The 10,000-nt window shown below is 46.9% G+C and overlaps 25 non-coding genes and 8 pseudogenes across 25 annotated transcripts; all 33 read left to right on the top strand.

The window, feature by feature from the left end:
- Positions 1 to 170: 170 nt before the first annotated feature.
- On the top strand, positions 171 to 289 carry LOC146230309 (5S ribosomal RNA). The gene has a single exon (XR_014745684.1). It is a non-coding gene; the product is annotated as a 5S ribosomal RNA (ribosomal RNA).
- A 188-nt stretch (positions 290 to 477) lies between these two features.
- LOC146230308 (5S ribosomal RNA) lies at positions 478 to 596 on the top strand. The gene has a single exon (XR_014745683.1). It is a non-coding gene; the product is annotated as a 5S ribosomal RNA (ribosomal RNA).
- Positions 597 to 788: 192 nt separating this feature from the next.
- On the top strand, positions 789 to 907 carry LOC146230307 (5S ribosomal RNA). The gene has a single exon (XR_014742776.1). It is a non-coding gene; the product is annotated as a 5S ribosomal RNA (ribosomal RNA).
- A 172-nt stretch (positions 908 to 1,079) lies between these two features.
- Positions 1,080 to 1,198, top strand: LOC146230306 (5S ribosomal RNA). The gene has a single exon (XR_014745356.1). It is a non-coding gene; the product is annotated as a 5S ribosomal RNA (ribosomal RNA).
- Positions 1,199 to 1,376: 178 nt separating this feature from the next.
- Positions 1,377 to 1,485, top strand: LOC146230305 (5S ribosomal RNA; annotated as a pseudogene).
- A 184-nt stretch (positions 1,486 to 1,669) lies between these two features.
- LOC146230304 (5S ribosomal RNA) lies at positions 1,670 to 1,788 on the top strand. Its single transcript, XR_014743558.1, has one exon. It is a non-coding gene; the product is annotated as a 5S ribosomal RNA (ribosomal RNA).
- Positions 1,789 to 1,966: 178 nt separating this feature from the next.
- LOC146230303 (5S ribosomal RNA) lies at positions 1,967 to 2,075 on the top strand (annotated as a pseudogene).
- Positions 2,076 to 2,247: 172 nt separating this feature from the next.
- Positions 2,248 to 2,366, top strand: LOC146230302 (5S ribosomal RNA). Its single transcript, XR_014743557.1, has one exon. It is a non-coding gene; the product is annotated as a 5S ribosomal RNA (ribosomal RNA).
- Positions 2,367 to 2,538: 172 nt separating this feature from the next.
- LOC146230301 (5S ribosomal RNA) lies at positions 2,539 to 2,657 on the top strand. Its single transcript, XR_014743556.1, has one exon. It is a non-coding gene; the product is annotated as a 5S ribosomal RNA (ribosomal RNA).
- Positions 2,658 to 2,847: 190 nt separating this feature from the next.
- On the top strand, positions 2,848 to 2,966 carry LOC146230300 (5S ribosomal RNA). The gene has a single exon (XR_014743555.1). It is a non-coding gene; the product is annotated as a 5S ribosomal RNA (ribosomal RNA).
- Positions 2,967 to 3,138: 172 nt separating this feature from the next.
- Positions 3,139 to 3,257, top strand: LOC146230299 (5S ribosomal RNA). Its single transcript, XR_014743554.1, has one exon. It is a non-coding gene; the product is annotated as a 5S ribosomal RNA (ribosomal RNA).
- A 176-nt stretch (positions 3,258 to 3,433) lies between these two features.
- On the top strand, positions 3,434 to 3,552 carry LOC146230298 (5S ribosomal RNA). Its single transcript, XR_014743553.1, has one exon. It is a non-coding gene; the product is annotated as a 5S ribosomal RNA (ribosomal RNA).
- Positions 3,553 to 3,734: 182 nt separating this feature from the next.
- Positions 3,735 to 3,843, top strand: LOC146230297 (5S ribosomal RNA; annotated as a pseudogene).
- A 188-nt stretch (positions 3,844 to 4,031) lies between these two features.
- LOC146230296 (5S ribosomal RNA) lies at positions 4,032 to 4,150 on the top strand. Its single transcript, XR_014743552.1, has one exon. It is a non-coding gene; the product is annotated as a 5S ribosomal RNA (ribosomal RNA).
- A 182-nt stretch (positions 4,151 to 4,332) lies between these two features.
- Positions 4,333 to 4,441, top strand: LOC146230295 (5S ribosomal RNA; annotated as a pseudogene).
- A 188-nt stretch (positions 4,442 to 4,629) lies between these two features.
- Positions 4,630 to 4,748, top strand: LOC146230294 (5S ribosomal RNA). Its single transcript, XR_014743550.1, has one exon. It is a non-coding gene; the product is annotated as a 5S ribosomal RNA (ribosomal RNA).
- A 176-nt stretch (positions 4,749 to 4,924) lies between these two features.
- On the top strand, positions 4,925 to 5,033 carry LOC146230293 (5S ribosomal RNA; annotated as a pseudogene).
- Positions 5,034 to 5,205: 172 nt separating this feature from the next.
- Positions 5,206 to 5,324, top strand: LOC146230292 (5S ribosomal RNA). Its single transcript, XR_014743549.1, has one exon. It is a non-coding gene; the product is annotated as a 5S ribosomal RNA (ribosomal RNA).
- Positions 5,325 to 5,492: 168 nt separating this feature from the next.
- LOC146230291 (5S ribosomal RNA) lies at positions 5,493 to 5,611 on the top strand. The gene has a single exon (XR_014743548.1). It is a non-coding gene; the product is annotated as a 5S ribosomal RNA (ribosomal RNA).
- Positions 5,612 to 5,799: 188 nt separating this feature from the next.
- LOC146230290 (5S ribosomal RNA) lies at positions 5,800 to 5,918 on the top strand. The gene has a single exon (XR_014743547.1). It is a non-coding gene; the product is annotated as a 5S ribosomal RNA (ribosomal RNA).
- A 174-nt stretch (positions 5,919 to 6,092) lies between these two features.
- LOC146230289 (5S ribosomal RNA) lies at positions 6,093 to 6,211 on the top strand. Its single transcript, XR_014743546.1, has one exon. It is a non-coding gene; the product is annotated as a 5S ribosomal RNA (ribosomal RNA).
- Positions 6,212 to 6,383: 172 nt separating this feature from the next.
- Positions 6,384 to 6,502, top strand: LOC146230288 (5S ribosomal RNA). The gene has a single exon (XR_014743545.1). It is a non-coding gene; the product is annotated as a 5S ribosomal RNA (ribosomal RNA).
- Positions 6,503 to 6,676: 174 nt separating this feature from the next.
- Positions 6,677 to 6,795, top strand: LOC146230287 (5S ribosomal RNA). Its single transcript, XR_014746173.1, has one exon. It is a non-coding gene; the product is annotated as a 5S ribosomal RNA (ribosomal RNA).
- Positions 6,796 to 6,977: 182 nt separating this feature from the next.
- LOC146230286 (5S ribosomal RNA) lies at positions 6,978 to 7,096 on the top strand. Its single transcript, XR_014743544.1, has one exon. It is a non-coding gene; the product is annotated as a 5S ribosomal RNA (ribosomal RNA).
- A 172-nt stretch (positions 7,097 to 7,268) lies between these two features.
- LOC146230285 (5S ribosomal RNA) lies at positions 7,269 to 7,387 on the top strand. Its single transcript, XR_014745224.1, has one exon. It is a non-coding gene; the product is annotated as a 5S ribosomal RNA (ribosomal RNA).
- Positions 7,388 to 7,583: 196 nt separating this feature from the next.
- On the top strand, positions 7,584 to 7,702 carry LOC146230284 (5S ribosomal RNA). Its single transcript, XR_014743837.1, has one exon. It is a non-coding gene; the product is annotated as a 5S ribosomal RNA (ribosomal RNA).
- A 172-nt stretch (positions 7,703 to 7,874) lies between these two features.
- On the top strand, positions 7,875 to 7,993 carry LOC146230283 (5S ribosomal RNA). The gene has a single exon (XR_014743543.1). It is a non-coding gene; the product is annotated as a 5S ribosomal RNA (ribosomal RNA).
- A 174-nt stretch (positions 7,994 to 8,167) lies between these two features.
- On the top strand, positions 8,168 to 8,286 carry LOC146230282 (5S ribosomal RNA; annotated as a pseudogene).
- Positions 8,287 to 8,500: 214 nt separating this feature from the next.
- Positions 8,501 to 8,619, top strand: LOC146230281 (5S ribosomal RNA). The gene has a single exon (XR_014743542.1). It is a non-coding gene; the product is annotated as a 5S ribosomal RNA (ribosomal RNA).
- Positions 8,620 to 8,790: 171 nt separating this feature from the next.
- LOC146230280 (5S ribosomal RNA) lies at positions 8,791 to 8,909 on the top strand. Its single transcript, XR_014743541.1, has one exon. It is a non-coding gene; the product is annotated as a 5S ribosomal RNA (ribosomal RNA).
- A 174-nt stretch (positions 8,910 to 9,083) lies between these two features.
- LOC146230279 (5S ribosomal RNA) lies at positions 9,084 to 9,202 on the top strand (annotated as a pseudogene).
- A 172-nt stretch (positions 9,203 to 9,374) lies between these two features.
- LOC146230278 (5S ribosomal RNA) lies at positions 9,375 to 9,493 on the top strand. Its single transcript, XR_014743539.1, has one exon. It is a non-coding gene; the product is annotated as a 5S ribosomal RNA (ribosomal RNA).
- A 174-nt stretch (positions 9,494 to 9,667) lies between these two features.
- LOC146230277 (5S ribosomal RNA) lies at positions 9,668 to 9,786 on the top strand (annotated as a pseudogene).
- Positions 9,787 to 10,000: the final 214 nt, after the last annotated feature.

The following is a 10,000-nucleotide window of genomic DNA, read 5'->3' as shown; positions in this document are numbered from 1 at the left end:
CTTTTGCTCATTCACTTAGAAACTGAAATCTTGCAATATGCACAAGTAGTCCTTCATGAAAGGGGCTGGAAGCTGTTTTCATTTTGACACGAGAGAGAGAGAGAGACTACCTTGCATTGTCAATTGCTAAATCTGTATATGGATAAGTAGCCTATGGTTGTCAACTTATTTCGTACGGCCATACCAGCCTGGCAACGCCTGATCTCGTCTGATCTCGGAAGCTAAGCAGGGTCGGGCCTGGTTAGTACTTGGATGGGAGACCGCCTGGGAATACCAGGTGCTGTATGCTCTTTTGCTCATTCACTTAGAAACTGACATCTTGCAATATGCACAAGTAGTCCTTCATGAAAGGGGCTGGAAGCTGTTTTCATTTTGACACGAGAGAGAGAGAGAGAGAGAGAGAGAGAGAGAGACTACCTTGCATTGTCAATTGCTAAATCTGTATATGGATAAGTAGCCTATGGTTGTCAACTTATTTCGTACGGCCATACCAGCCTGGCAACGCCTGATCTCGTCTGATCTCGGAAGCTAAGCAGGGTCGGGCCTGGTTAGTACTTGGATGGGAGACCGCCTGGGAATACCAGGTGCTGTATGCTCTTTTGCTCATTCACTTAGAAACTGACATCTTGCAATATGCACAAGTAGTCCTTCATGAAAGGGGCTGGAAGCTGTTTTCATTTTGACACGAGAGAGAGAGAGAGAGAGAGAGAGAGAGAGAGAGAGACTACCTTGCATTGTCAATTGCTAAATCTGTATATGGATAAGTAGCCTATGGTTGTCAACTTATTTCGTACGGCCATACCAGCCTGGCAACGCCCGATCTCGTCTGATCTCGGAAGCTAAGCAGGGTAGGGCCTGGTTAGTACTTGGATGGGAGACCGCCTGGGAATACCAGGTGCTGTATGCTCTTTTGCTCATTCACTTAGAAACTGAAATCTTGCAATATGCACAAGTAGTCCTTCATGAAAGGGGCTGGAAGCTGTTTTCATTTTGACACGAGAGAGAGAGAGAGAGACCACCTTGCATTGTCAATTGCTAAATCTGTATATGGATAAGTAGCCTATGGTTGTCAACTTATTTTGTACGGCCATACCAGCCTGGCAACGCCCGATCTCGTCTGATCTCGGAAGCTAAGCAGGGTCGGGCCTGGTTAGTACTTGGATGGGAGACCGCCTGGGAATACCAGGTGCTGTATGCTCTTTTGCTCATTCACTTAGAAACTGACATCTTGCAATATGCACAAGTAGTCCTTCATGAAAGGGGCTGGAAGCTGTTTTCATTTTGACACGAGAGAGAGAGAGAGAGAGAGAGACTACCTTGCATTGTCAATTGCTAAATCTGTATATGGATAAGTAGCCTATGGTTGTCAACTTATTTCGTACGGCCATACCAGCCTGGCAACGCCTGATCTCGGAAGCTAAGCAGGGTCGGGCCTGGTTAGTACTTGGATGGGAGACCGCCTGGGAATACCAGGTGCTGTATGCTCTTTTGCTCATTCACTTAGAAACTGACATCTTGCAATATGCACAAGTAGTCCTTCATGAAAGGGGCTGGAAGCTGTTTTCATTTTGACACGAGAGAGAGAGAGAGAGAGAGAGAGAGAGACTACCTTGCATTGTCAATTGCTAAATCTGTATATGGATAAGTAGCCTATGGTTGTCAACTTATTTCGTACGGCCATACCAGCCTGGCAACGCCCGATCTCGTCTGATCTCGGAAGCTAAGCAGGGTCGGGCCTGGTTAGTACTTGGATGGGAGACCGCCTGGGAATACCAGGTGCTGTATGCTCTTTTGCTCATTCACTTAGAAACTGACATCTTGCAATATGCACAAGTAGTCCTTCATGAAAGGGGCTGGAAGCTGTTTTCATTTTGACACGAGAGAGAGAGAGAGAGAGAGAGACTACCTTGCATTGTCAATTGCTAAATCTGTATATGGATAAGTAGCCTATGGTTGTCAACTTATTTCGTACGGCCATACCAGCCTGGCAACGCCTGATCTCGGAAGCTAAGCAGGGTCGGGCCTGGTTAGTACTTGGATGGGAGACCGCCTGGGAATACCAGGTGCTGTATGCTCTTTTGCTCATTCACTTAGAAACTGAAATCTTGCAATATGCACAAGTAGTCCTTCATGAAAGGGGCTGGAAGCTGTTTTCATTTTGACACGAGAGAGAGAGAGAGAGACCACCTTGCATTGTCAATTGCTAAATCTGTATATGGATAAGTAGCCTATGGTTGTCAACTTATTTCGTACGGCCATACCAGCCTGGCAACGCCCGATCTCGTCTGATCTCGGAAGCTAAGCAGGGTCGGGCCTGGTTAGTACTTGGATGGGAGACCGCCTGGGAATACCAGGTGCTGTATGCTCTTTTGCTCATTCACTTAGAAACTGAAATCTTGCAATATGCACAAGTAGTCCTTCATGAAAGGGGCTGGAAGCTGTTTTCATTTTGACACGAGAGAGAGAGAGAGAGACCACCTTGCATTGTCAATTGCTAAATCTGTATATGGATAAGTAGCCTATGGTTGTCAACTTATTTCGTACGGCCATACCAGCCTGGCAACGCCCGATCTCGTCTGATCTCGGAAGCTAAGCAGGGTCGGGCCTGGTTAGTACTTGGATGGGAGACCGCCTGGGAATACCAGGTGCTGTATGCTCTTTTGCTCATTCACTTAGAAACTGAAATCTTGCAATATGCACAAGTAGTCCTTCATGAAAGGGGCTGGAAGCTGTTTTCATTTTGACACGAGAGAGAGAGAGAGAGAGAGAGAGAGAGAGAGAGACCACCTTGCATTGTCAATTGCTAAATCTGTATATGGATAAGTAGCCTATGGTTGTCAACTTATTTCGTACGGCCATACCAGCCTGGCAACGCCCGATCTCGTCTGATCTCGGAAGCTAAGCAGGGTCGGGCCTGGTTAGTACTTGGATGGGAGACCGCCTGGGAATACCAGGTGCTGTATGCTCTTTTGCTCATTCACTTAGAAACTGAAATCTTGCAATATGCACAAGTAGTCCTTCATGAAAGGGGCTGGAAGCTGTTTTCATTTTGACACGAGAGAGAGAGATAGAGACCACCTTGCATTGTCAATTGCTAAATCTGTATATGGATAAGTAGCCTATGGTTGTCAACTTATTTCGTACGGCCATACCAGCCTGGCAACGCCCGATCTCGTCTGATCTCGGAAGCTAAGCAGGGTCGGGCCTGGTTAGTACTTGGATGGGAGACCGCCTGGGAATACCAGGTGCTGTATGCTCTTTTGCTCATTCACTTAGAAACTGACATCTTGCAATATGCACAAGTAGTCCTTCATGAAAGGGGCTGGAAGCTGTTTTCATTTTGACACGAGAGAGAGAGAGAGAGAGAGACTACCTTGCATTGTCAATTGCTAAATCTGTATATGGATAAGTAGCCTATGGTTGTCAACTTATTTCGTACGGCCATACCAGCCTGGCAACGCCCGATCTCGTCTGATCTCGGAAGCTAAGCAGGGTCGGGCCTGGTTAGTACTTGGATGGGAGACCGCCTGGGAATACCAGGTGCTGTATGCTCTTTTGCTCATTCACTTAGAAACTGACATCTTGCAATATGCACAAGTAGTCCTTCATGAAAGGGGCTGGAAGCTGTTTTCATTTTGACACGAGAGAGAGAGAGAGAGAGAGAGAGAGACTACCTTGCATTGTCAATTGCTAAATCTGTATATGGATAAGTAGCCTATGGTTGTCAACTTATTTCGTACGGCCATACCAGCCTGGCAACGCCTGATCTCGGAAGCTAAGCAGGGTCGGGCCTGGTTAGTACTTGGATGGGAGACCGCCTGGGAATACCAGGTGCTGTATGCTCTTTTGCTCATTCACTTAGAAACTGACATCTTGCAATATGCACAAGTAGTCCTTCATGAAAGGGGCTGGAAGCTGTTTTCATTTTGACACGAGAGAGAGAGAGAGAGAGAGAGAGAGAGAGAGACTACCTTGCATTGTCAATTGCTAAATCTGTATATGGATAAGTAGCCTATGGTTGTCAACTTATTTCGTACGGCCATACCAGCCTGGCAACGCCCGATCTCGTCTGATCTCGGAAGCTAAGCAGGGTCGGGCCTGGTTAGTACTTGGATGGGAGACCGCCTGGGAATACCAGGTGCTGTATGCTCTTTTGCTCATTCACTTAGAAACTGACATCTTGCAATATGCACAAGTAGTCCTTCATGAAAGGGGCTGGAAGCTGTTTTCATTTTGACACGAGAGAGAGAGAGAGAGAGAGAGAGAGACTACCTTGCATTGTCAATTGCTAAATCTGTATATGGATAAGTAGCCTATGGTTGTCAACTTATTTCGTACGGCCATACCAGCCTGGCAACGCCTGATCTCGGAAGCTAAGCAGGGTCGGGCCTGGTTAGTACTTGGATGGGAGACCGCCTGGGAATACCAGGTGCTGTATGCTCTTTTGCTCATTCACTTAGAAACTGACATCTTGCAATATGCACAAGTAGTCCTTCATGAAAGGGGCTGGAAGCTGTTTTCATTTTGACACGAGAGAGAGAGAGAGAGAGAGAGAGAGAGAGAGACTACCTTGCATTGTCAATTGCTAAATCTGTATATGGATAAGTAGCCTATGGTTGTCAACTTATTTCGTACGGCCATACCAGCCTGGCAACGCCCGATCTCGTCTGATCTCGGAAGCTAAGCAGGGTCGGGCCTGGTTAGTACTTGGATGGGAGACCGCCTGGGAATACCAGGTGCTGTATGCTCTTTTGCTCATTCACTTAGAAACTGACATCTTGCAATATGCACAAGTAGTCCTTCATGAAAGGGGCTGGAAGCTGTTTTCATTTTGACACGAGAGAGAGAGAGAGAGAGAGACTACCTTGCATTGTCAATTGCTAAATCTGTATATGGATAAGTAGCCTATGGTTGTCAACTTATTTCGTACGGCCATACCAGCCTGGCAACGCCTGATCTCGGAAGCTAAGCAGGGTCGGGCCTGGTTAGTACTTGGATGGGAGACCGCCTGGGAATACCAGGTGCTGTATGCTCTTTTGCTCATTCACTTAGAAACTGAAATCTTGCAATATGCACAAGTAGTCCTTCATGAAAGGGGCTGGAAGCTGTTTTCATTTTGACACGAGAGAGAGAGAGAGAGACCACCTTGCATTGTCAATTGCTAAATCTGTATATGGATAAGTAGCCTATGGTTGTCAACTTATTTCGTACGGCCATACCAGCCTGGCAACGCCCGATCTCGTCTGATCTCGGAAGCTAAGCAGGGTCGGGCCTGGTTAGTACTTGGATGGGAGACCGCCTGGGAATACCAGGTGCTGTATGCTCTTTTGCTCATTCACTTAGAAACTGAAATCTTGCAATATGCACAAGTAGTCCTTCATGAAAGGGGCTGGAAGCTGTTTTCATTTTGACACGAGAGAGAGAGAGACCACCTTGCATTGTCAATTGCTAAATCTGTATATGGATAAGTAGCCTATGGTTGTCAACTTATTTCGTACGGCCATACCAGCCTGGCAACGCCCGATCTCGTCTGATCTCGGAAGCTAAGCAGGGTCGGGCCTGGTTAGTACTTGGATGGGAGACCGCCTGGGAATACCAGGTGCTGTATGCTCTTTTGCTCATTCACTTAGAAACTGAAATCTTGCAATATGCACAAGTAGTCCTTCATGAAAGGGGCTGGAAGCTGTTTTCATTTTGACACGAGAGAGAGAGAGAGAGAGAGAGAGAGAGAGAGACCACCTTGCATTGTCAATTGCTAAATCTGTATATGGATAAGTAGCCTATGGTTGTCAACTTATTTCGTACGGCCATACCAGCCTGGCAACGCCCGATCTCGTCTGATCTCGGAAGCTAAGCAGGGTCGGGCCTGGTTAGTACTTGGATGGGAGACCGCCTGGGAATACCAGGTGCTGTATGCTCTTTTGCTCATTCACTTAGAAACTGACATCTTGCAATATGCACAAGTAGTCCTTCATGAAAGGGGCTGGAAGCTCTTTTCATTTTGACACGAGAGAGAGAGAGAGAGAGACTACCTTGCATTGTCAATTGCTAAATCTGTATATGGATAAGTAGCCTATGGTTGTCAACTTATTTCGTACGGCCATACCAGCCTGGCAACGCCCGATCTCGTCTGATCTCGGAAGCTAAGCAGGGTCGGGCCTGGTTAGTACTTGGATGGGAGACCGCCTGGGAATACCAGGTGCTGTATGCTCTTTTGCTCATTCACTTAGAAACTGAAATCTTGCAATATGCACAAGTAGTCCTTCATGAAAGGGGCTGGAAGCTGTTTTCATTTTGACACGAGAGAGAGAGATAGAGACCACCTTGCATTGTCAATTGCTAAATCTGTATATGGATAAGTAGCCTATGGTTGTCAACTTATTTCGTACGGCCATACCAGCCTGGCAACGCCCGATCTCGTCTGATCTCGGAAGCTAAGCAGGGTCGGGCCTGGTTAGTACTTGGATGGGAGACCGCCTGGGAATACCAGGTGCTGTATGCTCTTTTGCTCATTCACTTAGAAACTGACATCTTGCAATATGCACAAGTAGTCCTTCATGAAAGGGGCTGGAAGCTGTTTTCATTTTGACACGAGAGAGAGAGAGAGAGAGACTACCTTGCATTGTCAATTGCTAAATCTGTATATGGATAAGTAGCCTTTGGTTGTCAACTTATTTGGTACGGCCATACCAGCCTGGCAACGCCCGATCTCGTCTGATCTCGGAAGCTAAGCAGGGTCGGGCCTGGTTAGTACTTGGATGGGAGACCGCCTGGGAATACCAGGTGCTGTATGCTCTTTTGCTCATTCACTTAGAAACTGACATCTTGCAATATGCACAAGTAGTCCTTCATGAAAGGGGCTGGAAGCTGTTTTCATTTTGACACGAGAGAGAGAGAGAGAGAGAGAGAGAGACTACCTTGCATTGTCAATTGCTAAATCTGTATATGGATAAGTAGCCTATGGTTGTCAACTTATTTCGTACGGCCATACCAGCCTGGCAACGCCCGATCTCGTCTGATCTCGGAAGCTAAGCAGGGTCGGGCCTGGTTAGTACTTGGATGGGAGACCGCCTGGGAATACCAGGTGCTGTATGCTCTTTTGCTCATTCACTTAGAAACTGAAATCTTGCAATATGCACAAGTAGTCCTTCATGAAAGGGGCTGGAAGCTGTTTTCATTTTGACACGAGAGAGAGAGAGAGAGACCACCTTGCATTGTCAATTGCTAAATCTGTATATGGATAAGTAGCCTATGGTTGTCAACTTATTTCGTACGGCCATACCAGCCTGTCAACGCCCGATCTCGTCTGATCTCGGAAGCTAAGCAGGGTCGGGCCTGGTTAGTACTTGGATGGGAGACCGCCTGGGAATACCAGGTGCTGTATGCTCTTTTGCTCATTCACTTAGAAACTGACATCTTGCAATATGCACAAGTAGTCCTTCATGAAAGGGGCTGGAAGCTGTTTTCATTTTGACACGAGAGAGAGAGAGAGAGAGAGAGAGAGAGAGAGAGAGAGAGACTACCTTGCATTGTCAATTGCTAAATCTGTATATGGATAAGTAGCCTATGGTTGTCAACTTATTTCGTACGGCCATACCAGCCTGGCAACGCCCGATCTCGTCTGATCTCGGAAGCTAAGCAGGCTAGGGCCTGGTTAGTACTTGGATGGGAGACCGCCTGGGAATACCAGGTGCTGTATGCTCTTTTGCTCATTCACTTAGAAACTGAAATCTTGCAATATGCACAAGTAGTCCTTCATGAAAGGGGCTGGAAGCTGTTTTCATTTTGACACGAGAGAGAGAGAGAGAGACCACCTTGCATTGTCAATTGCTAAATCTGTATATGGATAAGTAGCCTATGGTTGTCAACTTATTTCGTACGGCCATACCAGCCTGGCAACGCCCGATCTCGTCTGATCTCGGAAGCTAAGCAGGGTCGGGCCTGGTTAGTACTTGGATGGGAGACCGCCTGGGAATACCAGGTGCTGTATGCTCTTTTGCTCATTCACTTAGAAACTGACATCTTGCAATATGCACAAGTAGTCCTTCATGAAAGGGGCTGGAAGCTGTTTTCATTTTGACACGAGAGAGAGAGAGAGAGAGACTACCTTGCATTGTCAATTGCTAAATCTGTATATGGATAAGTAGCCTTTGGTTGTCAACTTATTTGGTACGGCCATACCAGCCTGGCAACGCCCGATCTCGTCTGATCTTGGAAGCTAAGCAGGGTCGGGCCTGGTTAGTACTTGGATGGGAGACCGCCTGGGAATACCAGGTGCTGTCTGCTCTTTTGCTCATTCACATAGAAACTGAAATCTTGCAATATGCACAAGTAGTCCTTCATGAAAGGGGCTGGAAGCTGTTTTCATTTTGACACGAGAGAGAGAGAGAGAGAGAGAGAGAGAGAGAGAGAGAGAGAGAGAGAGAGAGAGAGAGACTACCTTGCATTGTCAATTGCTAAATCTGTATATGGATAAGTAGCCTATGGTTGTCAACTTATTTCGTACGGCCATACCAGCCTGGCAACGCCCGATCTCGTCTGATCTCGGAAGCTAAGCAGGGTCGGGCCTGGTTAGTACTTGGATGGGAGACCGCCTGGGAATACCAGGTGCTGTATGCTCTTTTGCTCATTCACATAGAAACTGAAATCTTGCAATATGCACAAGTAGTCCTTCATGAAAAGGGGCTGGAAGCTGTTTTCATTTTGACACGAGAGAGAGAGAGAGACTACCTTGCATTGTCAATTGCTAAATCTGTATATGGATAAGTAGCCTATGGTTGTCAACTTATTTCGTACGGCCATACCAGCCTGGCAACGCCCGATCTCGTCTGATCTCGGAAGCTAAGCAGGGTCGGGCCTGGTTAGTACTTGGATGGGAGACCGCCTGGGAATACCAGGTGCTGTATGCTCTTTTGCTCATTCACTTAGAAACTGACATCTTGCAATATGCACAAGTAGTCCTTCATGAAAGGGGCTGGAAGCTGTTTTCATTTTGACACGAGAGAGAGAGAGAGAGAGACTACCTTGCATTGTCAATTGCTAAATCTGTATATGGATAAGTAGCCTTTGGTTGTCAACTTATTTGGTACGGCCATACCAGCCTGGCAACGCCCGATCTCGTCTGATCTCGGAAGCTAAGCAGGGTCGGGCCTGGTTAGTACTTGGATGGGAGACCGCCTGGGAATACCAGGTGCTGTCTGCTCTTTTGCTCATTCACTTAGAAACTGAAATCTTGCAATATGCACAAGTAGTCCTTCATGAAAGGGGCTGGAAGCTGTTTTCATTTTGACACGAGAGAGAGAGAGAGAGACCACCTTGCATTGTCAATTGCTAAATCTGTATATGGATAAGTAGCCTATGGTTGTCAACTTATTTCGTACGGCCATACCAGCCTGGCAACGCCCGATCTCGTCTGATCTCGGAAGCTAAGCAGGGTCGGGCCTGGTTAGTACTTGGATGGGAGACCGCCTGGGAATACCAGGTGCTGTATGCTCTTTTGCTCATTCACTTAGAAACTGACATCTTGCAATATGCACAAGTAGTCCTTCATGAAAGGGGCTGGAAGCTGTTTTCATTTTGACACGAGAGAGAGAGAGAGAGAGACTACCTTGCATTGTCAATTGCTAAATCTGTATATGGATAAGTAGCCTTTGGTTGTCAACTTATTTGGTACGGCCATACCAGCCTGGCAACGCCCGATCTCGTCTGATCTTGGAAGCTAAGCAGGGTCGGGCCTGGTTAGTACTTGGATGGGAGACCGCCTGGGAATACCAGGTGCTGTCTGCTCTTTTGCTCATTCACATAGAAACTGAAATCTTGCAATATGCACAAGTAGTCCTTCATGAAAGGGGCTGGAAGCTGTTTTCATTTTGACACGAGAGAGAGAGAGAGAGAGAGAGAGAGAGAGAGAGAGAGAGAGAGAGAGAGAGAGAGAGAGACTACCTTGCATTGTCAATTGCTAAATCTGTATATGGATAAGTAGCCTATGGTTGTCAACTTA

This window comes from Hypomesus nipponensis, chromosome 24 (assembly GCF_054491055.1).
Source record: "Hypomesus nipponensis isolate SF chromosome 24, ASM5449105v1, whole genome shotgun sequence".
NCBI lineage: Eukaryota > Metazoa > Chordata > Actinopteri > Osmeriformes > Osmeridae > Hypomesus > Hypomesus nipponensis.
Note: the sequence above shows the minus strand (reverse complement) of the source record. Positions and strands in the feature narration are given on the sequence as shown.